Below are 25951 nucleotides of genomic sequence, written 5' to 3'. Positions count from 1 at the left end.
TTGTACACAAAATACTAAAAGGCAAGGCAAGGCAAGGCAATTTTATTTGTAGAGCCCGTTTTCTCAGACAGTTTGTCTCAAAGGGCTTCACATGGCATCATAACAACATCCTCTGCCCTTAGACCCTCACATCGACTGAGGAAAAACTCCATAGAAAACCCTTTTAACAGGGAAAAATCTGAGAAACCTCAGGGTGAGCAACAGAGGAGGGATCCCTCACCCAGGACGGACAGACGTGCAGTAGATGTTGCTACAGACAAGAAAACAGTTTACAATACAAAATGTGGGAAACACGGAAATGTTAATAACAGCTGAAGAAGGAAGCTTCTGGTAGGGGAGGCAGGGAGAGCAAGCCAGCTTGATGGGGGACTGGATGGCAGACTGGTTCATGGAAGGGGAGCGCAGGCCGGTGTAACAGTAGGGAATAAGAGGGGGGGGGGGGGGGGCGATGCAGTCGGCGGTTGGGGCTCTGGTGGATCTGTGGAAACACAGAGAGACTGCAAGACACCAAGGCCAAACTACAAAGTGCAACAAGTAGTGGTAGTGACAGTTCCAAAAATGTGCAGGGAGGAGAGGAGGAGAGAGGGGGAGAGGAGAGGAGAGGAGGGAAGGGCTCCATGTAACCTGATGTGTCCCCCAGCAGTCTAAGCCTGTAGCAGCATAGCTATCAATGGTTCAGAGCTACCTGAACCAGTCCTAGCTGAAGGCTCTGTCATAGAGGAAGGTCTTAAGCCTGGACTTACACGTAGTTAAAGTGTCTGCCTCTCTGACCCATGGAGAGAGCTGGTTCCACAGTAGAGGAGCCCGGTAACTAAAGGCTCTACCTCCCAGTCCGTTTTTATTGATACTGGGAATCACTAAAAGACCTGCATTCTGGGAGCGGTGCGCTCTGGTCGGACAGTAGGGACTAATGAGCTCTTTCAAATAGGATGGAGCTTTATCATTGAGAGCCTTATAAGTCAGCAGAAGGATTTTGAAGTCGATTCTAGATCCTACAGGAAGCCAGTGGAGAGAAGCTAAAGTGGGAGAGATGTGTTCTCTCTTCTTAACTCCCATCAAAACCCTCGCTGCAGCGTTCTGGACCAGCTGGAGACTCTTTAGAGAGTATTTAGGACATCCTGACAGGAGAGAGTTGCAGTAGTCCAGCTGAGAAGTGATAAATGCATGCACCAGTTTTTCAGCATCACTCTGGGAAAGGATATTCCTAATCTTAGCGATACTTCGCAGATGGAAGAAGGCGGTGGAAGAACTCTCTCCCCACCTTCTCGCTCTCACAAATTTCCCTATAATTCATCCATCCATCCATCGTCATCTTCCGCTTATTCCTACACATTAAGGGTCGCGGGGGGGCTGGAGCCTATCCCAGCGTCAACGGGCGAGAGGCGGGGTACACCCTGGACAGGTCGCCAGTCCATCGCAGGGCCAACATAGAGAGACGAACAACCATTCACACTCACATTCATACCTACGGTCAATTTAGAGTATCAATCAGCCTCGTCCCCTCTTGATGTCTTTGGACTGTGGGAGGAAGCTGGAGTACCAGAGAGAACCCACACAGACACGGGGAGAACATGCAGACTCCACACAGAAAGATCCCGTGCCCGAACCTTCTTGCTGTGAGGCCACAGTGCTCACCCCCTATAATTCATATTGAAGCAAACATAATAATTAGGCTGAATATAACTATTTATTTGAAAAAGTCTAAGCAATGTCTCTTAAATGCACCTCATAGCAAAATGTCCGTTTTTTTTGTCATTTGTTGTTTGCTGTCAGATTTCTGTCGCGCTTCTGTCTCTCCTTCCACCTCGTCTTCTGTCTCTCCCTCCACCTCGTCTTCTGTCTCTCCCTCCACCTCGTCTCCTCCGTCTACCTTGCTCAGTTGCTTGCTCAGTCAGTTTTGATTTCTCTCGCCTTACTCTTTGGTGAGAAAAAAAAACTACAGATGCTACCTTTCCTCTTCATTTCTGTAAAATCCAAAAGTAACTTTACAATGTTTTCCTTGACAAATGTTTATCCAATATTTGCACATGTAGGTTACGTGACACAGAACTAACGTCGGACCTACTGTAGCCAACATTACATGTACAGTTGGAGAAATAACATTCTTCAAACTGATTTTTTTTCGTCTCAAAATCTCTGGGAGGGACTGCTGTGATGCGCGAGGACTGGGACGGGGGAGAGGCTCACGAAAGCACGCGCTGCTCGCTGAGAAGAGCAGGTGATAGGTGTTTCAATGTCAGAGTCTCCAATGACGCCACAAAAAGTCACTAGATTTGTTGCTTGCTGCTGCAGGGGTCTAAAAACTCGCTAAATATAGTGATAAAGTCGCTAAGTTGGCAACACTGTTTGGCGCTGTATAAATAAATATGTTACGGGAGGCTAGGTGTCTGCCTGCAGGTGAGGTCTGTCCTTTGCGGTCAGCCAGGGGCGGAGCGGCTGGACCACGAGGGACCGGGGTTATTTGGCGTCTGTCCGTATGAGTGTGAGCGTGTGAACCAAGGGGTTATAAATTTGCTGTGGATTTGTGTGATTTACTTATCTTTATGGTTAATCGAAATATTATTTATCTCTGGCCAGAGGATATTAGGGCCTGACCCTGAAGGTACTTCAGGGTCAGGCCCTATGTTTTCCTTGGATTTCCTTTTGGTTTTCATTATTTTTTTATTTTGTTAAGAACTAAAAGTTCTTTATTATATATATATATATATATATATATATATATATATATATATATATCATCTATTAATTCGCCAAGTCAAGATTAGTCATTGCGTTTTTTCAGTTCTCTAAAAAGGGTTAATTGTATATTTAGTTAATTTGTGTTTCCCCTTTGAACCAAAGTTACTTTATATTAAGAGACATTTTTTTGCATTTTGTTATATTCTCTTTTTTTTTGTAAACTATTTGTATACTGACTGTGTTTATTGTTTATGGTGGTTCCCGTATTAATTTTACCCCTTTTCTTTTGTTCCCTTAGAGCAGTTGATGGCCGGCGGTGGAGGCGCTGACCCTGTGTGACGGTTTCCCTCTGTGCTGTGTGACACTTGTTTGTGTCACGGTCCCTGTCTCGTGCTTCCTGTTTTATTTTGTAGTCATGTCCTGTCTTCCCGACGTCCCTCCTGTGATTCCCTGATGTGTCTCACCTGGGTGATTGCACCACCTGTGTCTTGTTTCCCCTCTTGGTTGTTGGGTCATTGTCGCTGGTAGTTTGTTTGTTGTCGCTGATTGGTCGGTCTTGTATAATCACGTTCATGGTCTGTCTTAAGTTTGTCAGTCACCGGTCAAGTCTCCAGCCTCACGCCCCATCTACTGCCTAAAGTCTCCCCGTCTACAGTCATCGGGTCTCAAGTTCCCCCGTCTCCTAATAAAAACCTCTTGTGCACCTTCCCACTGTCTGCGCCTGGGTCTACTTCCCCCTCACACCTCCCCGCACGTGACAGTTTGGTTTGTTTTCTCTACACCTTATCCCAAGTTACTCAAGTGTGAATAGGGTGTTCTTTCACGTAAAGGATTTCCTTCCCCTCTGATCCCTCCCTGCTGTGTCTTGTTTGCTATAGGAACTATTTACCCCCCTGGTCCCACCTTAAACTTTGAAACCCTGAAATATTTTAAGTATTGTGCGAAAAATAAAAGTATTTATCGAACCACATCTCCTACCATTGAGTTACTTACCTGTGTGTCCTTTTGGTTTTGCTGATCATTATCATTCTCATTTTAGTCTACTTTAAAAGGTCCTGGGGTGAAACCCCCTGGGTGGCGTTGTAAATAAACTAAAAATAACTTTCCTCCTTAACAATCTCTATGGTTCATACCAAACTGTATATTCTGTCAGCTCATGTTAATATATATAAACAATGAAATTACACAAGTAGATTTCAATGTACTGCAAATGTATTTAATTTAATGGGTAGACATGTCAAATATAAATTATATCACCTGAGGAGGTCTGCTGCTGGAATTAAGCTGTATATAATCACAAGATATTCTATAAACTAAACCAACCATCCATCCATTGTCTTCCCCTTATCCTGTTAAGGGTCGTACGGGGGGGCTGGAGCCGAGCAGTTTTCGGGCGAGAGGCGGGGTTCACCCTGAATGGGTCGCCAGTCCATCGCAGGGACAACACATATAGAAAGACAACCACTGACACTCACAGCTCGAACCCGGAACCTTCTTGCTGTGAGGTGACAGTGCTAACGACTGCACCACCCTTTCAAATAAACCATTCACTTCTTTTATATTTTATCTATTATCAGCCTACTTCACATCGCGTGATGTTATGTGCTTTATATTAACTACAACTTGGTAAATATTGTTCCTTGAGGATGTTGAATGAGGTTAAAAAAAAAAGTGTTAGCTATACTAGCCTTTTTTTTCGAAATGGAGGAGCATGTGGCGATTTTGTTCCCCGTCGGACTCCTGACGTCTATTTAGTCTTCTTTTTCTGTTTCTCGATTTTGTGAGAAATTGAACAGGCAACAACAAAATGACACAATGCGTGGAGATGCTCTTTTTTAAAAATTTTGGCCAGGTACACAGAGGGGGTGCAGAGCGGTGCGCTGCTGCTGCTGAGGAGTTTTCACCATGGTAACAACTCAGCAGCAGAAAGTGTCGTGTGCAGTCTGAGTAGTGTGTCCGAACTGATGCATATTATTGAGATTTACTCAAAATTGTGCCGAACTTAGGCATACTTTTTGAGTATATAGTGTTTAGTATGGCATTTTGGATGCACCAGTTGTTAACGGCCAGCAGCTTCTTCTTTAGTTGCGTAATAGTAGTTAGCAACAAGCGTTCACGAGCATTACTGCCTCCTTTTGGACTGGAGGTATTTGATTGATAGCTGGCATTTGTGATTGGTTGGGGTTTCAACACCGACAGCCAAAACGCTCCCAGCTTCCCAAGTAAGAGGGGACCACTTCTTTTATCATCATTTCTACACCTAATTTTACATACCTATAAGTAGTTTCATAATATTTATAGTTAAAATTTATAATATTTCTTTGATGCAAAAAAATTGGAATGTTTCATCTCCATAATCACATATATTTTCAACTGCAATGATCTTTAAATCTGAAAAATGCTGCAACATAATCATAAGGAGTGGATGAAGCACGTGGTATTGAAGCAACATTTTAAAATTTGATTGGACTAGGAGGCAGAAAAATGTATCTTTTTTTTTTACATCAACTGATGAGGATTGGAACTTAGCAGTAGTTCAGGCAAAACCCTGAAGTAGCATAATCGCTTGTCCTTGTGTTTTTACATGTCTGCTGACTTTGCTCATGACCATCCTGCTCCTGATTCACCATCTAAACCTTGCACCATAAGATTTGAAGATCCTAACAAATATTCAGTATCCAAGGTTGGAGCTCCCTCAAAGAGCAAATGACTCCCTGGAACTCGAATTAAAATTGTCAAAGGATAAAATAATATAGGAACACGCAGCGCAATTAATTAAGTCATTAATTAAAAATACTGAACAAATCTTTTAAGCTCTTGTGCCTTCAGCCTTTTAAACCTGAGCTACCTTGAGACTGTTTAGCCTGAGGCTGAAGAAACTGGCATTCAGAGGAAACTCCGAGCATCAGTGAGGTAGATTGCAGGCACGGGCAAAAGCTTGCTCACCCATATTCCTGAGATTGTTTTGCCTCTGTTGTTAGACAGTTCACTTGAACTATTTTTTTCTTCTGGTTGCTCTCTGGAATTTTACTCCGTTACCATTTCATGCCTCACTGATGAACCACGCTTACATTCAAGCAACCAACCAGAAAGACAAATGGTGTGATATTAAAAAAAAATGAATGAGGTAATACAAGGCTTAAAGACACATCAGCGATCAGTCTCTTATTTTTGTGATAGGTTCCCGTCACACTTATGACACCTGTGACTCTTTGGTCTAACTGAAGCAGTTGCAATGGAGTGTTTCAGATGAACGGCAGTGTAGACACAGTGCTTAACCGTGGTCTTCCAGTGTTAAAGGTATAATCTTAAAGATTTAAGGTCTGAAACGGTTAAACTCATACTGAGGGAGTTAGCTTTAGTTTCTGGTCACCCGCTCGTATTTTGGGATGTAAAAGTATGAAGCACTAACTGTTCTTATTGTAACATTATGCGATATTATTCATGTGTATATTAGGTGTTTTAGCTTAACCTAACATTTTAAACGTCGTTTAGATGACAAATGGACACTCATATAGTATGATAATAAAATGAAGATACCCTCATCAACTAGCGGTCATGCTGTTTAAGCTGGTGTACCCAGGGTTTCGTGTAAGAACTACCTGCCATTGAACTCAAACCCTGCTTCACCACCAGCATGAGAGGCAGATGGAGGCACATGTGTGAGCAGGGAGGCTTAAACCCATGGGCGCTACCAGCAATTGCCGGAGAATCTCTTTTGAATTTGGGGAGTGAGGTTTACTCACAGTACAGTACAGCACTACTTGCTGGCCACCATTACACTGGCTGTTAGCAACTGGATTTAATACACACAAAATATAACATTTGATTGATTATCACATTAATGTGAGTAAGAACAATATGGGGCAGCATGGTGGTAGAGTGGTTAGCACTGTCGCCTCACAGCAAGAAGTTTCTGGGTTTGAGAAGTTTACGGGTTGGAGCCCCAGCTCGAGCAAGGGGTCTTTCTGTGTGGAGTTTGCATGTTCTTCCTGTGCCTGCGTAGTTGTCTGTCTATATGTGTCGGCCCTGTAATGGACTGGTGACCTCTCCAGGGTGAACCTGCCTCTTGCCTGAAGGCAGCTGGGATAGGCTCCAGCCCCCTTGCAACCCTTAACATGCGAACAGGATAAGTGGAAGAAATGGATGGACAACAATATGGCTTCCTCTAGAATCATATGGACATACTGACAATTTCATTTCCCTGCTTTTTCCTATATTAAAGGATAAGAATGCACCAACTTTACCACTTGTATATCACCAGAGGCCTCTGCTGCTCAGCAAACTACAACATCATGCTACTTGAATTCCCTTAAATTCTGTAGTTGCACTTTAAATGATTAGCATGCCACCACACATAATAATAATGCACTGCCATCAATCTCAGCATGAAGTGCAGTACAGTATAGCCTCAAAAAGCTGCTTGTGTTGCTATTTGTCTTGCTTTGTTTTTATATGAGCATTGATTTTTGAAGAGGCACTCAATCAAATTGGCTAGAAGAACAGAGGGGAGTTACAGTGCCTTTAAACATTACACTTATTTTACAATGACACTAGATATGATGTAAAAACACCTTTTTTCTCCTTCATCAAAGAACCTTCTGCAGACCTGAGGCCTTCTTCCCGTTGATGACAGGATTTGGAAGTTAGCTCTGGTGTTGCACATGATATAATGCAGGGGTAATGTTTTCCGGCCAATTGAAGTTTGGGTCAGTATACTTTAGATTTTTTGCTTAACGGCGCACTGAAGTGATGAAAGGTTCTCCCTGGAAACCAGAGAGATGCTGCCCAGAAGGAGACATTACGGCTGTCAAGCCCACCCTCAACACACGCATTGTGATGTGCAATACTTACTTCAACCCTGGGAAGACCAATGGACCAAAGAGGCTTCAGTGCTTCATGCATTGTTAAGTTGGTTAGTGGCTCTTTATGGTTCAGTCCGGCCCAAATCCGCGAGCGGATAACCCTGCTGGTCCATAGAGATGACATATCTTCCCATGGGAAAAATATTGAAAAGTATGTCAGAGCCAACAGACACGACATTGCTTTTTGGCCTCAATGCAGAGTTTTGCATGAAGACCATTTGCGCGTCTGAAAAGTGCCAGCTTCAGCCTCAGAGAGCAAGTTTTGGAAATGAACAGGTTCAAGACTGTCATTGTCACAGGCTTCATCACTCCTCAAAGTGAAATACTCCACCATGACAAATATTGTCCCTCACGCTTTGTAACTCTTGGTTTGATTGTTTCGCTCTGCACCGAACTAAAGAAGTAATTTGGTTGTTTCGGTAGAATGTATTGTTTACAAATGAACCATAGTTTACGCTAACATTACAAAAGCCCCACTCCAACCTGTGGGCCTACTGAAAGCAAAAACATATTTACATGCTACAGACAAATTGATCTAAAAGAGCGTCTCATATCTACGGCTGCCTCCAAGCCTTTCTGTCAGTTAGAACGGAATATTATGTTACTGCACGCCATCTTTGCAATGTTACTCAATTTCAAGACACTACTGGCAGGGCAAAATCATCTCATTTTGCCAGACGCTGAATTATTAATGGCTCATTATGGCTGGCCATTTCCTGCCAGTGGTTCTGTCAGTGTGAACAGGTGGAATAGGGTTGTGTTGGGTCACTGTCTGCAGTGGTGGAATATATGCACTGATCCACAATCTACATCCTGTCCGCCAAATGAAAAAAAAAAAGGGGGGGGGGTCAATATAAGCTCAGCGCTGCCATAATCAGAGTCAGATCTTGACCTCTAATGTCCTTGTGGAATGGCTGGGAGACAGATGGTACCTTTCAAAAGCCATTATTTTGGTTCAGGGTGAGGCTAAATCTAATTTCAAAGGATTTAATAGATTAGGTAGAGCGACATTGTAACCTCGCTCTGCTCCTTGATACCCTTAGACTTGTTTATGTAGCGTTGCTGTTCTAATTTTATCTAAATGTTCTTTGCAAATTAGGCTCTACAGTTATTACAGGAAATGACCGTATAAATGCTAACTTGAAAACTGACAACTGATAAATGCTGGGTTATTAAGTCATCTTATGTTTTTTCATGTTTTTTTTTTTTGTTCATGGCGGTTCAGTGCATCGCTGAGACAAACGCTGGTGTTCTAGAGTGAGCGCCAGAACAAGAGAACATTGAGAGACTTGCAGACAGTATTAGTGAGGAGAGAGAGTCGTAGAGAGAAAGGGGTTAATAGGAGGAGAGAGTACAAAGTCAGATCAATATTCAAACTGCAAAATGAATTTGAGTGGAGCAAGAACTTCTCATCAAATGGGAAAAGAAATTGGATATGAAAGATGACCTGCCATAAAATCCGATATCCCACTATGCCATCTGTCAGACAGCGGCCAGGGAATAATGACAATGGCTAATGAAAGTTGAGCCCTGGTTTGCCGGTGGTTTAAATCAGCTCCTTCGCTGTGCTGACTCAGTGCCCTGTCCTCCACCTAACCCAGCTGGGTGTCCTAGTCGGAAATAGCAAGCATCCCCTGACTTGATCCCAAAATATTTCAAACATGGATGAATGAGGGATCAGGAAGCTTGTGATATCACTCAAGTCCTGGATGAAACTTTGCCTGCCACGGAATGGCAGGTCATAAGTAAGGATCACTTCTCCTGGTGCAGACGAGATGAAAGATTTCCTGTCATAGAGGCTTCAACATAAGTCTTTAAAGCAATATGTCACCAAAAGTTATATTTTACCTTTCATGAACTCAAACATTTGTGTTTTGAAATCATGAAGACAAATTATGTATCCCCCTTTTTGGGACTTCAGGAAACAGAGGGAGCCAGCCCCTTATATTTACAGTGGCTTCACGTAGGTGGCGACAAATAACAACGACAACAACAAAAATAGTCTCTTTACAAACCCTTTTCATCTCCCATAATCCACATCTTCTTTATCTTGCTGTGACTCAGAAATCAGCCAACACTTTGATTTGAGAACATACTTTTTCGGGTAATTTCTTTAAGTTTGTCGACTCAACTTGCCACTACCATGCCAAAAGAGACAAGCTCGATAAAATATTGTCGCTGAGCATGATATCTTTTTTTTTGTTGTTTTTTTTTTGTTTGGATCAACTAATGACGTGAACCGCTTAAAAAAGAACTGTGAATTGATCCTCCTAACAACATACGCCGCCAAAGATCGGTCCGGCTTATCCCATCGTGCCTCCTTTGTTGTCTAAAAACACATCAATAAGCCACATCAATGCACTTTGTTACGCTCATCCAATATTTAACCCTTCCTTCTTGGCTGAGGTTTTGGGGAAACATAGCAGCAGACCAGCTAATTGACTACATGAAAGGCAACAGCCTCTTTGATTAGTTTCACAGCAGGTTCTAGACAGCACTTCACAAAGGTTCTCATTGATATTTGTTGTGGTAGCTGACACTGGCCAAACATCTGTTTCACTCCTTTAAGTTCCCACCACAGCTAAAGATGCCATCGACTTAAACAAATGCCTTCATTGTGTCGGCATTTCAGAACAGTTTCGATTCAGGCAGGATTTTTACCAGAAGCACATGTGGCCATATAGTAGACTAAGCTCACTGATGGCATGCCTCAGGGTTCTGCCCTCTTATTATTTCCAAACTGATCGCTATCTCAAAGTCAAATCTCATAATTGCACATAGGTTTCATTTTCAGTACAGAAGATTCCCAGATCCTTTTCCGAATTTTATTCCAGTAGCATAATGCAGTTCAACAGGCTTCAATTCAGGCTTACAAATTCATGTAAGCCAAGGTCTGTTGTCCGGTTACGCTAACGACAAATGAGAACTAATGGCTTCATGGTTCTGTTCAGCCTGTCTAAAGTTTCTCTCTTCTAGTTCAGAATGCAGAAGAGAGGCCTCTCACTTGAGCTGACAAAATAATTCACGTACCCCCAGTCCAAATGTTTCGACAGCGATTTGCTTTCAGCGATTTCTTCTGCGAAGAACTACATTTTTAATTTAGATTCGTGTTTGATTGTTGTTGCAGGAAACCTGGAGAGGCAGGACTTTTGAATCATTTCCCTTCAACTGTGGAACAGAGGAGATATGGAAAAAAAAAATCAAGCTCTATTGTCATTCCTGTACATTGACTCTTACTTACGTTCTTGTTTTTGCAATTGTATTCTTTGATTTAGTGCTTTGTGTAATCTAGTTCATTCGCGTCAATTTTCTGTTGGTTGGTATTATTTTAGTAACCCTGAAGCCTTTTTGTATCCTGGCTATACAAATACGAGTTTCTACATTTTTTTTTAATATTATTTTTATGGTCTGCATTTTAACAAAAGATAGCAATGAAATTTATCTAAAGAAAAAAAAATCACACACTCTTTGCTTTACTGGTTTTTAAAATACGATGTTACGATCATTAACTGTTATCAGTCTTAACTTTGCATATTTCCAGAGATTTTTTTTTTGTATTTTTTTAATCTGATCGAAGCAGTTTGTGCTGTTGAAAAGTAAAAAAAAATCCCATAAACCACATTGCATTTCTATGAACCATTGATAATAATGAATATAAAGCATCATTCAATTTAAGGTTTTAATGTTGGTTGTTGAGATGCGGCCTATCATTTCTCATTGCAACATGGAAGGGACATTTTTTTTAGAAGTATAAAATCATAAATCAGAACACACCTCTTCCTTTCATGATTCCATCGTGAGTTTTATAAAAACACATTTTATGGTGAAAGATTTTCAATGTACAAACCATGACGTCCCCTTCAGCGAGAGCATGGTGAATGTATCAGTTAATACTGGACTCTCAAAGATAAATAGGTGTCTGCATATGCAGATCCGTCCTTTTTTTCCACATAGAAATGACAATCCAGTATTAGCGTGTCTTGAAATGAGCTCTACTACGGTTATAGACAACGGCCCATCGCCATGACAGTGCTGCTCGCGATAGACTGTCGCTAAAGTACGAATATGAACTCTACACGCTCAAGAATGCAGGTAACACAACGTGTCTATAGGGTACAAATTGCACTCTTCAGTTGTAGTACAGTATGTAGTACTCCTTGGTGAGTCTGAAAGGTGTACTTGTGGTTTCTTTAAGATCAACATTGTACTACTGAAGGACCATTTTCACAAATGCAGCTGGAAGTACATTAGTGTTCCTGTCTCACACCCCCATTGTTTAGAACGTTGAAATTATGCCACTTTTACATATGACATAAATAATATTGGCAGATAGACACCAGACGTTTTCCAGTACTGGTGTGGCTCCAAATGTCTATGTCTCAAGGGGGCTGTGATGATATTGTGACTTCATATAATAGGAAGTGCCCTGGGTTACTAGGGAAGAGAAGTCAGCCGATCCAAGATGATTTCCCTCCACCTGCATCTTGCACCATCATTTGGCCCAGCCTTCAAACCTGACGTTTCATGGCCCAAAACTGTACTCAGTTTATGATTAATGTTCAAACTCGCAGTGATTTAGTACGTAATACTTACACAAGACCAACATGAAATTCAAAAGGTCAAGCTGTCATGTTCCCCTGCTTGTATGAGCAGAGCAACTGGAGGTGTAAATAGTAAAACTAACTCCCCGGCCTTGAAATGATCTGCCAGTACATATCTCATGTTTTCATTAGTGTTTTCAGCAAGGTGGATGCAAGGGAACGTATCACCTTGGGGCCTTTAACTTTTGTGTGTGTGTCTGTTAAAGAAGCGTATGTAAATTGAATGGCCTCTTAAATAAACTGTCAGCGGTGCCACCGCCTAGCTTGTTTTTCATCCACTAGAGAACACCGATCTTCTATTTCTTTTGCCAGCCGTATAAAATATTCCCTCACGGAAAAAAAGCTTCCCGCTTCTTCTTCGGCTCACCCACCTTTCCTCCTTCTTCTGTCAAACAGTGAATTTTATAATTGATCCCATTTGATCCTGTCAATTTCCATTTCAATCTACAACATCAAACCATAGCTGTGACTGGGGAGGGAAGCGGTGAAGCTGTATTACTGTAGACCGTGAGGATGCAAGGTGACTAATGTGTAGAGACGGGGGCCTTATATCTCGCTGTCTCATTCAAATATACAATCTATGGTTGGGCTGTCAGCCTAAATCACAGCTAGATATTTTCTTCAGGCCAGAAGAGGAATTAGCAATATTGAATTCCTTTTTTGACCCGATGGCAACTAAACAATTGAAGCCAACATGAGAAAGTACAGAAAAAAAATGAATAATAGAGTGAATCAGCCTCTCTATTTGTGGTATGAGGAATACACCAAGGGTTATTTCTCGAACACCAACTAAACTTGGGTTACTATTCAGGCCTCTGTCGCTGAATTTCAAAATGAAAAATAGATTCGGTACTATTCTCAATGTCCTGACAAACTATTTATCCTGTCAGCCCCGATGAATGTCCTGAGTATTGCGTGGGGGTGACTGGAGGGTGACTGGGTTCTTGTTCTTTGTCTCGGTCTCATCAGTAGGAGACATTTAGAGCAGCCATGCACTCCCTGGTTTTGGCCTATGTGTATCTAAAAACAGTTTTATAGTTAAATATTCATGCTGTCCTTCTCTTGCAGGCAGGCTAGGATTCATTTTAAGTGCGTAAGTGCTGCACGGGTATTTTGGTGGCGGGGGGTTGATGGAGTGGTGGGACTTTGGTAGATGTGCAGCCAAGGATTAAAGCTGTGTCCATTACGTGCAGAAAGAGCATAGTGGATTGATTCCAACGGCAGAAATGAGAAATTTGTTTGTGTGGAGGAAAAAACAGAAAGGCAAAGAGGGATAGGAGGAGGAGAACAAGGAGATGAGATGAGAGACTCTTTAGAGACAGCCCTCGATAGGTATTGTATAATGCAGAAGCCTGAAATCTTACTCATTTTGTGATTTCCTCTTGTGTCCTTGCACTAACCCACCCAACAGCTTCCCACTTGCAAGCCAGGGCTCGCATGTCCTTGAGAATAACCTGCTCGTAATGAGTGCTACGTAATCTTCTGTAGGACTTACTTTTAATTGACAAAAGAACCATCAAAGGCAGCTTCATAGCTGGGACTAAATATAAATCATGTTTTAATTAAGGAGAATATCAGGATTTCTTTCTTCCCCCAGCAAGGACAACTTTCCCAATGGACTGCCTTCAAATTATACTGCAATGTTACTGCAAATAGCTTAACAAGATGCTGAATGGAGGCTGCGCGAGCCAAGAGGAGGCTACAGTCTCTTTAATGATTTTTTTTTTAAAAAGCAAAATAGCTATGATTGTGCTTTTTTTCATTTAAAAGGAGCAGAGTAGAAAAAGCGAACTTTTTTTTTTTTAAAGCAAAGGATTCCGCAAATTGTCTGTGGCTTTGCCTTCTAATTATTTTTTTTTTAAGAGCTTTCATTTAATCTACAAGCAGAGAAAGTAATTCCATTTGCAATCTGACGTAAGAGTGAATGAAAATGAAAAGCAAAAGGCAGCAGTTGTGTAAACTACATGATTCTCAGGATCAATATGAAGACACTGTTCTGGAAACAAACAAAAAAAAAACCTCAGAGTTTCAGATCAATGTTCATCTCCTTGAAAGGCAAAAGCAAAATACTTATTTCTTTTTTTTTTTTTTGTCAGACGTCTGTTTTTGTTTTTGAGCCAAAACCCAAAAAAACACTTAAAAGTACGTATACCATTACAATCACATGTCTTCAGGAGTTGTGAAGTAACCACTACCTTTATACATGACATTATGTATTAACTAGTGGGAATATGCACATCACAGCTAAATCCAGAGTTGAAGAAATGTAGTTGTTGGGACATGGCAATGTACCGCCCTAGTTACAGGGGTAAACTGCATAAAATTTACAGTCATCACACAGTATTGTGAGTGGCTGGAGGAAGTCTTGAGTTCTTTGAATGCTTGACAAAAGATTTAAAAGTTTTCACCAACTTACCCCGTACCCCGCCTCTTGTCCAAAGTCAGCTGGGATAGGCTCCAGTCCCCCCCCCCCCCCCCCCACGTAACCATTAATGGATAAGCAGTACAGAAAATGGATGGATGGATGAACATGAGGATATGACATGTACCACAAGGCTTCAGTCAATAAGACGTGAAAAAAGTAAGTCTGTATGAATGTGAAATGTGTGACTTTTTGAAAAACGTGTCTGTAGTTAGCCTACATGTGACATGGACCCAAGCTTCTGACACATCCATGACGTGGATTACATTACTGTATGACCAAAAGTGGTTTTGTAGCATTAGGAATGCTATGTGACAAAACATGCACTTTGAAAGGCAGTGAAAAAAATGACGACAGCGCGTCTCGGCAAATCAATTCCACCTTCGACCGTAATGTGGGCTATAATGGCACAGTGGCTGCTGCTTGTGTTTTCACTCAAGTTAGGCAACAGGTAGAATAAGATTATGCAAATCAATTCCTCCTTTATGGTCACAATGTGGGTTGTAATGGCAGAGTGGGGCTGTCTGTGTTTTCACTCGTGAATGTTAACAGGTGGCAGATGCAAATCAAATCCACCTTTAATCACAATGTTGGTTTTAATGCCAATGGTGCTGTTTTGCTAACTCAGAAAAAAAGCGATGGCGGACCAAAGCATTGTTTGTATAAAATCCTGTAATAAAGAAATAAATGATGATTTTTGAGCCACATCAATTTTTGTCTGGCCAGCTCGATGCAGAGAACGCAAATGGGAAGTCAGTGAGGATCCTTTTATGGCGAACACCTTCTTATTTCTATAAAAGATATGTGAAATCTCTGGTTCATGATCATGTGATGATCTAGACAGTAGTTTTCAATTTTTCAAGTCATTCTTCATAGACAACCAGTTCTTTAATGCACCTTTCCCACTGAAACACGCGGGTCAAAGCAGGTTTTTGTGCCCGCGTTTTTTTTTTCGGCATTAGGGCGCATTCAAGCTTCTGAGCTCCCACTGTGGAGGCTGAATGCCTGTGTTTTTCTCTCTCATACATCATCGCGCTGACAGTGTCATCATTACACATAAAAGTGTGCCGTGTCTCAAAATGCTGGTGATGTTCCCATAAATCGCTGTGTCCTGTAAGGTTCCAGAAATCTGCCGCCGGATCTCCTCATCACCGCGGATGGCGATCAGCTCGCAGACTTCACGATCTTGCCAGGTGCGCTGCCATGATCGATGAAAAAGATGTGCAAGATGGCCATTCAAGTTGTTTATAAACACAGTCACGCTTGCACAGTTCACGTTAGGGTTCCCCGGTTGGTGGGAGTTTCCAAGCACATTCACCAAAGATCATACACATGGAAACTGTTTGAAAAAAAAGGAGTGAAATAGAGTCTGGGGGACATCAACAGGAAGACTCAATAAATTTTGGCCTCTGCCATATGATCAGAGATGAGTGAGCAGCTCTCACAGCGCAGTGCAGCCCAACCCAGCCCAGCCCAATTTTTAAAAATGTATTTATATTTTTTTTTCCCTGGAGCTTCCACAATGACAGCCTGACAGGCGCACAGCGACAAAATCAGAATGCGACAGGAAGGTCGTGTGAAACCCTGAGACAACGGTTGCCTTTTTCACACTGCAGGCGAGCCGAGCAGAGCCGAGGTGAGCCGCTAAACACCCGGGTCGCTTGGAGGGCTGGTGGATGCGGGTTGAAGTGCCAAGTCGACCCTTTCAGAGTGCCCCAACACCCGTGTTCACCCGTGTTTTTGATGCAGTGTGAAAGGGGCTTAAGTGACATTCTCTACTGGAAAATTATGAGTCAGGTCGGGTAGGGTTGGGCAAAAATTGTAATGTTATGGTTAGGAAAACATTTTTGGCTGAGTTTTGAAACCCAGTGCTATAAAATCTTGGCAACTTTTTCCACACAGGAAGTGCTTTAAATCTTTACTCAGGCTATGTCTAAGTAATGTTTACTCACTAGAACCGCTTGTCTTTAATGAAAAATACGCAAGTAAATTACACTGACAAGACCCCGAGATACTTAAACTCCTCCTCCTGAGGCAGGACCTCCCCCCCAACCTGGAGTGGGCAAACCACCCTTTTCCGGCTGAGGACCATGGCCTCAGACTTGGAGGTGCTGATTCCCATCCCAGCGGCTTCACATTTGGCACATTCCTGCCTGTTAAAAGGAAGGTTTTCGTTGTCGCTGTTGCAGGATGTGCTTGCTGATGGAGAATTGTTGGGTGTAGATTCACTGAAGGAGTTTGGTACTGGACCTGCTCTACCTGTAAAGTGTCATGAGATATCTTTTGTTGTGATTTGGCGCAAAATAAATAAAATTGACTTGACTTGATCTCCTGATAGTTGGAACACACCCTCTGGTCCCCTTTCTTAAAAATGGGGACCACCACCCCGGTCTACCTCTCCAAAGGCACCACCTGTTGCAGAGACGTGTCTACCAAGACAGCCCCACAACGTCCAGAGCCTTGAGATACCCAGGCTGGATCTCATCCATCCCCAGAGCTCTGCCACCGTGGAGTTGCTTTACTGCCTCAGTGATTTCTGCCCCAGAGATTGGGCAACCCCCCCAAGGCAAGGCAAGGCAAGGCAATTTTATTTGTAGAGCCCGTTTTCTCAAACAGTTTGTCTCAAAGGGCTTCACATGGCATCATAACAACATCCTCTGCCCTTAGACCCTCACATCGACTGAGGAAAAACTCCATAGAAAACCCTTTTAACAGGGAAAAATCTGAGAAACCTCAGGGTGAGCAACAGAGGAGGGATCCCTCACTCAGGACGGACAGACGTGCAGTAGATGTTGCTACAGACAAGAAAAGAGTTTACAATACAAAATGTGGGAAACACGGAAATGTTAATAACAGCTGAAGAAGGAAGCACTCCCCAAGCTCTGTCTCCTCCATGGGGTACCTGTTGGTGGCATGGAGGAGTTCCTCAAAGTATTCCTTGTACTTGTACATTGTGAATGTATTAGTTAATGTTAATTGAATTAATCAAATATTTTTACTGTTGTATTATAAAATAATTCAATATTTTCCAAAAACATATATTTGCAGCTAAAGGGATGCTTGAAAGACACTTTTATTGCACATTTTAAAAAGCAACAACAAAATTTAAACAAACCGTTCGTGCTGGACAAAAGTACAAAAAACACATGAACACACACTAAAATTGTCTTGTGGAGAGACTGGACCTTTGCTGACATTTTAAGGATGTCAAGCTCAAGAAACAGCTTCTGAAATACTTCAAACGTATATTTCATGTCACGGTCCCTGTCTCGTGCTTCCCGTTTTATTTTTATTTTGTAGTCATGCCCTGTCTTCCTGTCCTCCCTCCTGTGTTTACCTCATGTGTCTCACCTGGGTGATTGCACCACCTGTGTCTTGTTTCCCCTCTTGTACCCGTGAGTTTTCCCCTGTTAGATTGTTGGTCCATTGACGTGCGTTTTAGTTTGTGTATTGTTAAGCGTCGTGCATGTTGTCTTGGTGAGTTGATGTTTCACGAGTCTCCAGTTGCTAGGTTTCCGGTCACCAGTCTCCAGTTGCCAAACTTCACTCTCAAGCCGCCAGTCTTCAGTGTCCAGTCTGTCAGTCATGTCGTCAGTCACATGTCAAGTGGTCAAGTCTCAAGTCTCCCTGCCTCAAGTTCCCCGGTCTCCAGTGTCCTGGTATCAGAATAAAAACCTCTTGTGCACCTTCCCACTGTCCGCGCTTGGGTATGCTTCCCCCCTTACCCACTACACGTAACATTTCAGTTTCAGTGGGTAACTTAAGTTGACAGCATAGATGACACCCATGAGCAGGAGGCAAGCATTTATCACACTTCCGCAGTCCTCCAGAACTTCTGTCCTCTCAGTGAAGACTGACACATACACAGGATCTTGGCTTCCCTGTGCCACATTGGGATGGATGACGGCAGTCTTCATCATGTGATTACTGCAGTCCTCTTTCACTGCTTCTTGGCTGACGTACGTAAACCACAATGAGGAATAACTAAGAATAGATTACAAGTAAAAGAAAAGGTTAAGAGAGAAAAATGGGAAACTAAAAACAAAGAGGTCTACTCAATTTAGTGAACTCAAATCAAACAAAATTCACATGTCACTTTTCCTACGTAAAGTTACACAACGTGCGCCACAGAGGTTGACCCTGCGACAAAGAGTCACTTTTGGGGGTCATCCAGAGTGAGAGGGGTCAACGCCCACGACCACAAGGAGTACTGCCACAGTGACCACCCTGGCCCAGGCAGACAGGAGGCTCCACAAAGAGGTACAGAGCCACCCAGGCTGGAGCTGTCCATGGGACAGCACCCATGTTGGTTGACCAGAACTACTTCCAGTGTGGAAGGTTCCCATGGGGAAACCCTGGAGCTGAAAACCGAAGGAATAAATCAGTAAAATAGGTTATGAAGGTATCAAATTAAATACACTTTTGCGCACAAAATAAAGTTACTAAATGGTCATTAAATAGTCAGGAAAACAGACACTAAAGACAAGTTAAAGATATCTTAGATAAAGATTAAATGATTAAAAAAATAAAGGATCAGATCTTTTTTTTAGTAATCAGGTAAAAGACCGTTAAAAATATGCATCTTGGGTCTCTTTTAAAAAAAATAAAAACATGAGAAGTGCAGAGAATCTTTGGCCACCAATATAATATCACAAGTGAAGACCAGATTATAAGGCTAGAAAATCATTTTAATAGGGTCATGATGATCATCAGATACCTGGTAGTCTTTGATCAGCTCCTTTCCACTCTGTCTGAGATACTTAACTAAGCAACAGATGATAATGTCCCTTCTGCCATCTACGTGATGCTATTAAACACAAAAAAGAAAATTTATTGAAGAGAATACATAAAGGGTGGAACAGTGGTGCAGTCGTTACAACTGTCGCCTCACAGCAAGAAGTTTCCGGGTTCGAGTTCTGTCTCGGAACGGGATCTTTCTGTGTGGAGTCTCCATGTTCTCCCTGTTCCTGCGTGGGTTCTCTCTGGTACTCCAGCTTCCTCCCACAGTCCAAAGACATCAAGAGGGGACGAGGCTGATTGATACTCTAAACTGACTGTAGGTGTGACTGTGAGTGTGAATGGTTGTCTGTCTCTATGTGTTGGCCCTGAGATGGACTGGAGACCTGCCCAGGGTGAACCCCACCTCTCGCCCGTAGCCACTGGGATAGGCTCCAGCCCCCCGCGACCCTTAATAGGAATAAGCAGAAGAAAATGCATGGATGGATGGAGAATATATAACAGGAGTCATATACAGGCACCTTTGCGCGTACGTCCTTGTGCACGTGCGGTAACGTGACACAGTGCGAGTGATGACATCACCATGCGCGCGCATATTCACGTGACTTGGCGGCGTGATGACGTCGCTTTGTGCGTGTGATCACATGACTTCATTCATCTTTTGTGTGTGCAATCACGTGATTTTGCGTGTGTGACCACGCCCCCACGTCATTGAGTTTCATATGTGATACGTGATATTTTATACAACTATTAAAGTAGGATTTTATTTAGCATACGTGTGTGTGTGTGAGTGTGAGTGCAGCTGCGCTATTGGACTCCTAGCGATGGAGCGTGGACCAGCTGCTGCGAATGGAGCGGTGTGATAAAATCAATTTTAAAACGCTGACGGTCTCTGAAGCATGGCTTTGCTGCCTGCAGACACTTTCTCATGAAGGGTGTTGTATTTTGAGCAACTCATCCTAACAAAAAAAATTATGTACAGAGTGAAAGCACCGATTTAGACAACTTAATTATTATATGATCCTCCAATGTTTCAAACGGATGGTTTTAATTGACCTTGCTGGAACAAAATTTGAGTTTCTATGATGCTTTTATTCTTTACTTTATGTGGTGACCATGTCATTAAACAAATAAATATCTGCTTTAGTAAAACTTTTAGCCCATGACCTGCAGAAAAAAGGAATTCCCAGACATGTTCAGACATGTCCTCGCTCAAGCCTCAAACAGACCATATGGTTGTGTTTGGTGTTACAAGTCACATGTCTGGCCTTTTGTTTTAGGGAAGAAATATGTGGGGAACCCAACCCCTTTATTTACTTGTAGATATGTCACAGCTGACTTGGCACACACTTTGTTTGTTTCTTTCTGACCGAAAGACACAACAAGACCTCAGAGGACCGTACGACTCTGTGTTTGTTTTCACCAGGAGAAAAATCTTCATTTTTTGGAAAATTGCTGATTGCAACGGTAAGCAACTTCTTTGATTATGTATTGTTGTCTTTAACTGATACAATGATAAATTACTGGTATGCTTTTAAACATTTTTTGTTCAGGAAAAGTCATCATTCCTGATCTGTACAGTGTAGGACCCGCTGACTCACAAGACTCTCTGCCCAAGACCTGTGACCTATCTGAAACGATTTCTGAACACAGTGTGGCAGAAGACTCGTGTGAGTATACAGCCAACGGTGCTAGCCTGCCACGTGGATGCTCATGGCTCACCCGTCCAATGACGTACGGCACCTACTGGGGACATAATCCAAGCATCAAAGACTGGCCCTCAACAGTTGACACCGGTGAGACTCTCTGTATGATCATATCATCAAATAAATAAATATCTGATTTAGTAAAAAACTAAAACTTTTCAAATTCATAGAGCATCTAAGAACTGCTGTCTTACTGCTGCTCAATGCTTCGATAAACACACAGTGGACTGATGATTGTCTGGGCTGCCAGATGAAGCATTCATGCAAGAGCAACCACACGTGGGGAAGAAATACCTGATCCTCAACTCGCTCTAGGGCCGATTCATGTTTAGTGATCACTACAATGTGAGCCAGTTTGGTTTTATCTCTGATGATGTCGCTATGGTGCAGTGGACACACACCAATGGTAAGGGGGCCCGTGTGAAAGACGGGAATGTATTCATAGGCGCCATGACCACAGCATACGCCCGCCTCGAACTCTACAACCTGCTCGACAAACTGCAGAAGCGCGTTCTTTACTGCGACACAGAGTCTGTGATATTCACGGCGCAAACAGGCAAGTGGGTCCCCCCAACAGGGCCATATCTGGGTGATTTAACAGACGAGCTAAAGGGTGGGGATTTCATCACAGAGTTTGTGTCCGGAGGACCTAAGTGTTACGTGTACCGAACACTATGTGACAAGACAGTGGTTAAATGCAAGGGTGTAACATTAAACTCTGTTAACTCCAAAACTGTCACCCAAGAATGTCTGAAGGGATTAGTTCAGTCATTCACAGCCAATAAAAACAGACGCCTACTTGACAGCCGTGTCGCATACAATCAAGTGCAAAAAAAATGCGATTCCACCTTAAAAATGACACAGTTGTTAAAAGAGTTCAGGTGGTTTTTAACAAGCGTAGACTTTTTCCCGATTGCACCACTCTGCCTTACGGTTTTTAAAAAATGGATCCAGGTTTTGACCCTCGGTTAAAACATCCCTTTAGCATGGTGGTGAGTGGCCCTTCCAATTGGGAAAAAAAACTTTTTTTGTTAAAGATATGGAAAACGCTCAGTGGATTATTTCACAACCTATAGACAACATTGTTTACATTTATTCTTGTTGGCAACGAATGTATGACCATCTTTTAAAACTCAGAGAGATACCACCTGACAAAAATAATCTATTAATTATTGACGACTTGATGAATGATGCATGCAATAATATAGAAGTTCAAAATGTTTTTACAAAATACATTCATCATCGAAATCTTAGCTGCAAAATTTGTTTATTCAGGGTAAGGCCAGCAGGACCATAAGCCTACACATCAATTATTTAATTCTTTTCAAGAACGCCAGGGACCGATATCAAATCTCATTATTGGGAAGACAGATGTTTCCAGGAAACAGCAAATATTTTTTGGAGTTATTTAATGATGCAACCTCCGCCCCTTACGGGTACCTGTTCATAGATTATAAAGCTAAGACACCAGGGGCCTCATGTATCAATACTTGCGTGGATCTCAAACTAAAATCAGGTGAGCAGGTGGTAGACGGCAAATTACACATGCTGCACGAAACGGCCCCCCAGGTCTTTATGCATAAATGTCTCTACGCTGTCTGCACACACGACACTGTGAGTGGTAGTGTCTTCCCGAGGTGTCTTCCTGATATGGGTGGCTGTTGGATAGCAAGGGGATGGCATAGGCATGAGTTGTGGTGAATATTTTCCGGGGGGGTGTTGGGTTGGCGGTGCCATTTGGACATCTGTAAATAAAGAAATGAGAGTAGGGAGTTAACATCTGAATCACGTGTAGACATTCTGTCTTCCCTCCCCTGGGCTATGCACTACTCCAACATACCTACCACAAGCCTTCGTGTTCCTCGGACGGATGCAGGAAGCCGTCACATGTATTATCCCCCTCAAGATTCCACAAATTATCAAAAATAAGGCGTTTTCTAACTCCTGCAAAGCCTTTGGCAAACACATCTTTCTCAATGACTTCTTCCATCCATCGTCATCTTCCGCTTATTCCTACTAGTAAGGGTCGCGGGGGGGCTGGAGCCTATCCCAGCGTCAACGGGCGAGAGGCGGGGTTCACCCTGGACAGGTCGCCAGTCCATCGCAGGGCCAACATAGAGAGACAAACAACCATTCACACTCACATTCATACCTACAGTCAATTTAGAGTATCCAATCAGCCTAGTCCCCAATTGCATGTCTTTGGATGGTGGGAGGAAGCCAGAGTACCAGAGAGAACCCACACAGGAACAGGGAGAACATGGAGACTCCACACAGAAAGATCCCGTGCCCGAGCCGGGACTTGAACCCGGAACCTTCTTGCTGTGAGGCCACAGTGCTAACCACTACACCACCGTGCAGCCCTCAATGACTTCTTGTAGGGCATTAAAATACCTCGCACAAAGCGGGCCTGTCGCACCACTATACAAAAAAAAAAGTCTTCAAATTCTTTTGGGCCTTTCTTTCGACATATTTAACTTTATACACATACCGAAAAAAACCTTGCAACAGTCTCCTCGTACTTTAGCGTTGCACTCTCATCTACCCGCTTCTTTTTGCATTTTGGACCAGCATGGTCTACATGCTACTCAGACATACCCTCGAGAACGAGGCTGGAATCCAATTCTCCGTTGGGATACATGGCCATTCTGATGAGTCACCTTTCTGGTACCAATAAAATGCCGGTCTGGTCTGGTCGTGCTGTTTGGGGTGATGCTGGTGAAATGAGCAGTGCGCTATGTTTCTTATTCTTTCAATCTGGGGTCCATGGGCTGGGCCTGTGTCCTCTTAGGCTGACCAGCTTGTGTGTGTGTGTGTGTGTGTGGGGGGGGGGGGGGGTTGCTTTCAATCTGATACACAACACCTCCTCCTCCTCTTTTACTTTTAAAGTTTTAACAATGCCACAAACACCTCAGGCGTCATAAAAAACACTACGGAAATAGCACTACGTGTAAAAAAAAAAGTTGTATTTATCACACCAGAGCACACAGGGAAAAAACAGAGCAGTCAGAATAATCAAATTAATACATACAGCACTGTAGCTACACCTAATTAGAATACCAAGTGTTTGAGATCATGCGTTGTTCAACATAAATGTTCCAGTAGTGGTCACCTACCTGTATACTTTCAAAATAGTCATCAATCGCTTTTGTTGCCACACTTGGTTGCACAAGTGTCGCCAACAGTGTCTCAGCAGCGCCCGCGATTTTAGCAGGACTGATGAGCATGTGTCTCAGAAACATGTAATTTCTAATTGTGCGGAAGAAATTTCTATTCCAAAGCTTGCAAAGTATGTTTTCATAATTTCTTTCAAAATAATCATCAGGTATTTCTTCCCCACGTATGGTTGCTCTCGCATGAATGCTTCATCTGGCAGCCCAGACAATCATCAATCCACTGTGTGTTTATCGAAGCACTGAGCAGCAACAGTTCTTAGATGCTCTATGAATTTGATTTGGGTTTGGGTTCCCCACCCCTCCTCCCCTAAAACAAAAGGCCGGACGTCACACGTGGTCAATATGGGTGTTCGAAAGCATGAGAGAGGACATGTCAGAGCATGTCTGGAAATACCTTTATCTGCAGGTCATGGGCGCAAAGGTGCCTGTATATTACTACTTGCAGGTCTCTGCTATGTTATTTTTTCAGCCTCCTGTTCTCTTTTAATTCTCAGATAATTTTTTTCACGGACACGTTTGTTATTTGTAAATGTAAAGATGCCATTGCGCAGCAAGGCTGAGTTTTATATTACCAGTTTGGCAGCACACATACAGATTTGAAGAGGTGCAGTACAATAGTGCAATTGGAAGTAAAGGGGAAGAGAGCTTGTCATAGAACCAGTTTGTGAGGCAGCTTTTTTTTTCTTTTCATGCCATCACTGAACAATGTACACACTATGAACCTATTAAGCCATGTCTTTGTTTCTTTCGTTGCTGAAAAAAAATATGTTCAAAAAAACAAATTGGATCAGTGTAAGTTTGCAGTTGTGTACGTGTATTTCACATGGCTCTATTGATTAAAACACATTTTCAGTTTCGGGAACTAAAAAAGTTAAGTTATGGCAGTTAAAATATATTAATTATTGGTAATGGAGTGGTAATGCTTACTTAACAACCTCAGTTAAATAAATTGTTGGGGAATAATTGTTTAAACTAAGAATCTTCAGTTACTGCAACTAGGTCATGAGTACATTCAACTTAAATGTTTTGTTCTATCCCATTCCATTCGGAGCTCAAGCACATTGAACATGAGTCTACTGCACGTAATCAGCTAATGCTTCATTACCTAGAAATTTTAAGGCAACCAGTTAGCTTGATTTTTTTAAGTAGTTCCTACGTATCCGGGTTTCATGCATCCTTGTCTTCATCCATGTCCATCTAACTGCTTATTTTGGTGATTGGTATGTGTATGTAATTCTTACATCTTAAATCAATACAAAGTCAGGAAGTGATGTTTCCAGTTTGTTTGACTTACAAGGTGCATGTGATGCTCTCGGCTTCATTCCCTTGGACTTATCTATGAACAAAGGAAATTTTACATCAGTGGAAGAAACCATTGAGGAAAGCCATTCTAAGTGAACAATCACATACTTAAGAATCCGTGAAACAGTTTGTGGAATCATTTGGAGCTCTTCACACCGTTTGTCGCCAGCCATGTGCCTCTATTCGGCAGTCTTAACGTCACTCCTCAACAGTTCTCCGAGCTCACCTGCTAACTTTAGCTTAGCACTGGACAGAGGTAGAGGGGCTCTAAAGATTAGCAGGGCCGTACGGAGTGTTCATCTCTGTTTGACTGCACGTTATTGAGAACACACGGTCTCAGCTGGCCCCTTGCCAGAAGCTCATAAGTCTGACACAGGTGTGATCACAAATTTATGCTGACATGTTTGTAGTTCAAGGCACAGAGCACAATTTTTTGGTTTATTCGTTCAACTATTGAGAACCC

General features: G+C 42.5%; 2 long non-coding RNA genes across 2 annotated transcripts; one reads left to right on the top strand and one right to left on the bottom strand.

Annotated features, from left to right (window-relative positions):
* Positions 1-18801: 18801 nt before the first annotated feature.
* LOC147262960 (uncharacterized) lies at positions 18802-25500 on the bottom strand. The gene is made up of 3 exons (XR_015112602.1): positions 25481-25500; positions 19285-19374; positions 18802-18928 (listed from the first exon to the last, which is right to left on the bottom strand). It is a non-coding gene; the product is annotated as an uncharacterized LOC147262960 (long non-coding RNA).
* Positions 20627-21697, top strand: LOC147262961 (uncharacterized). Its single transcript, XR_015112601.1, has 3 exons — positions 20627-20771; positions 20858-21100; positions 21181-21697. It is a non-coding gene; the product is annotated as an uncharacterized LOC147262961 (long non-coding RNA).
* Positions 25501-25951: the final 451 nt, after the last annotated feature.

This window comes from Aulostomus chinensis, chromosome 4, assembly GCF_037954235.1.
Source record: "Aulostomus chinensis isolate RoL2024-O1b breed Wild chromosome 4, RoL_Achi_v1.0, whole genome shotgun sequence".
Classification (NCBI taxonomy): Eukaryota; Metazoa; Chordata; class Actinopteri; order Syngnathiformes; family Aulostomidae; genus Aulostomus; species Aulostomus chinensis.
This window is presented reverse-complemented; position numbering and strand designations above follow the sequence as displayed.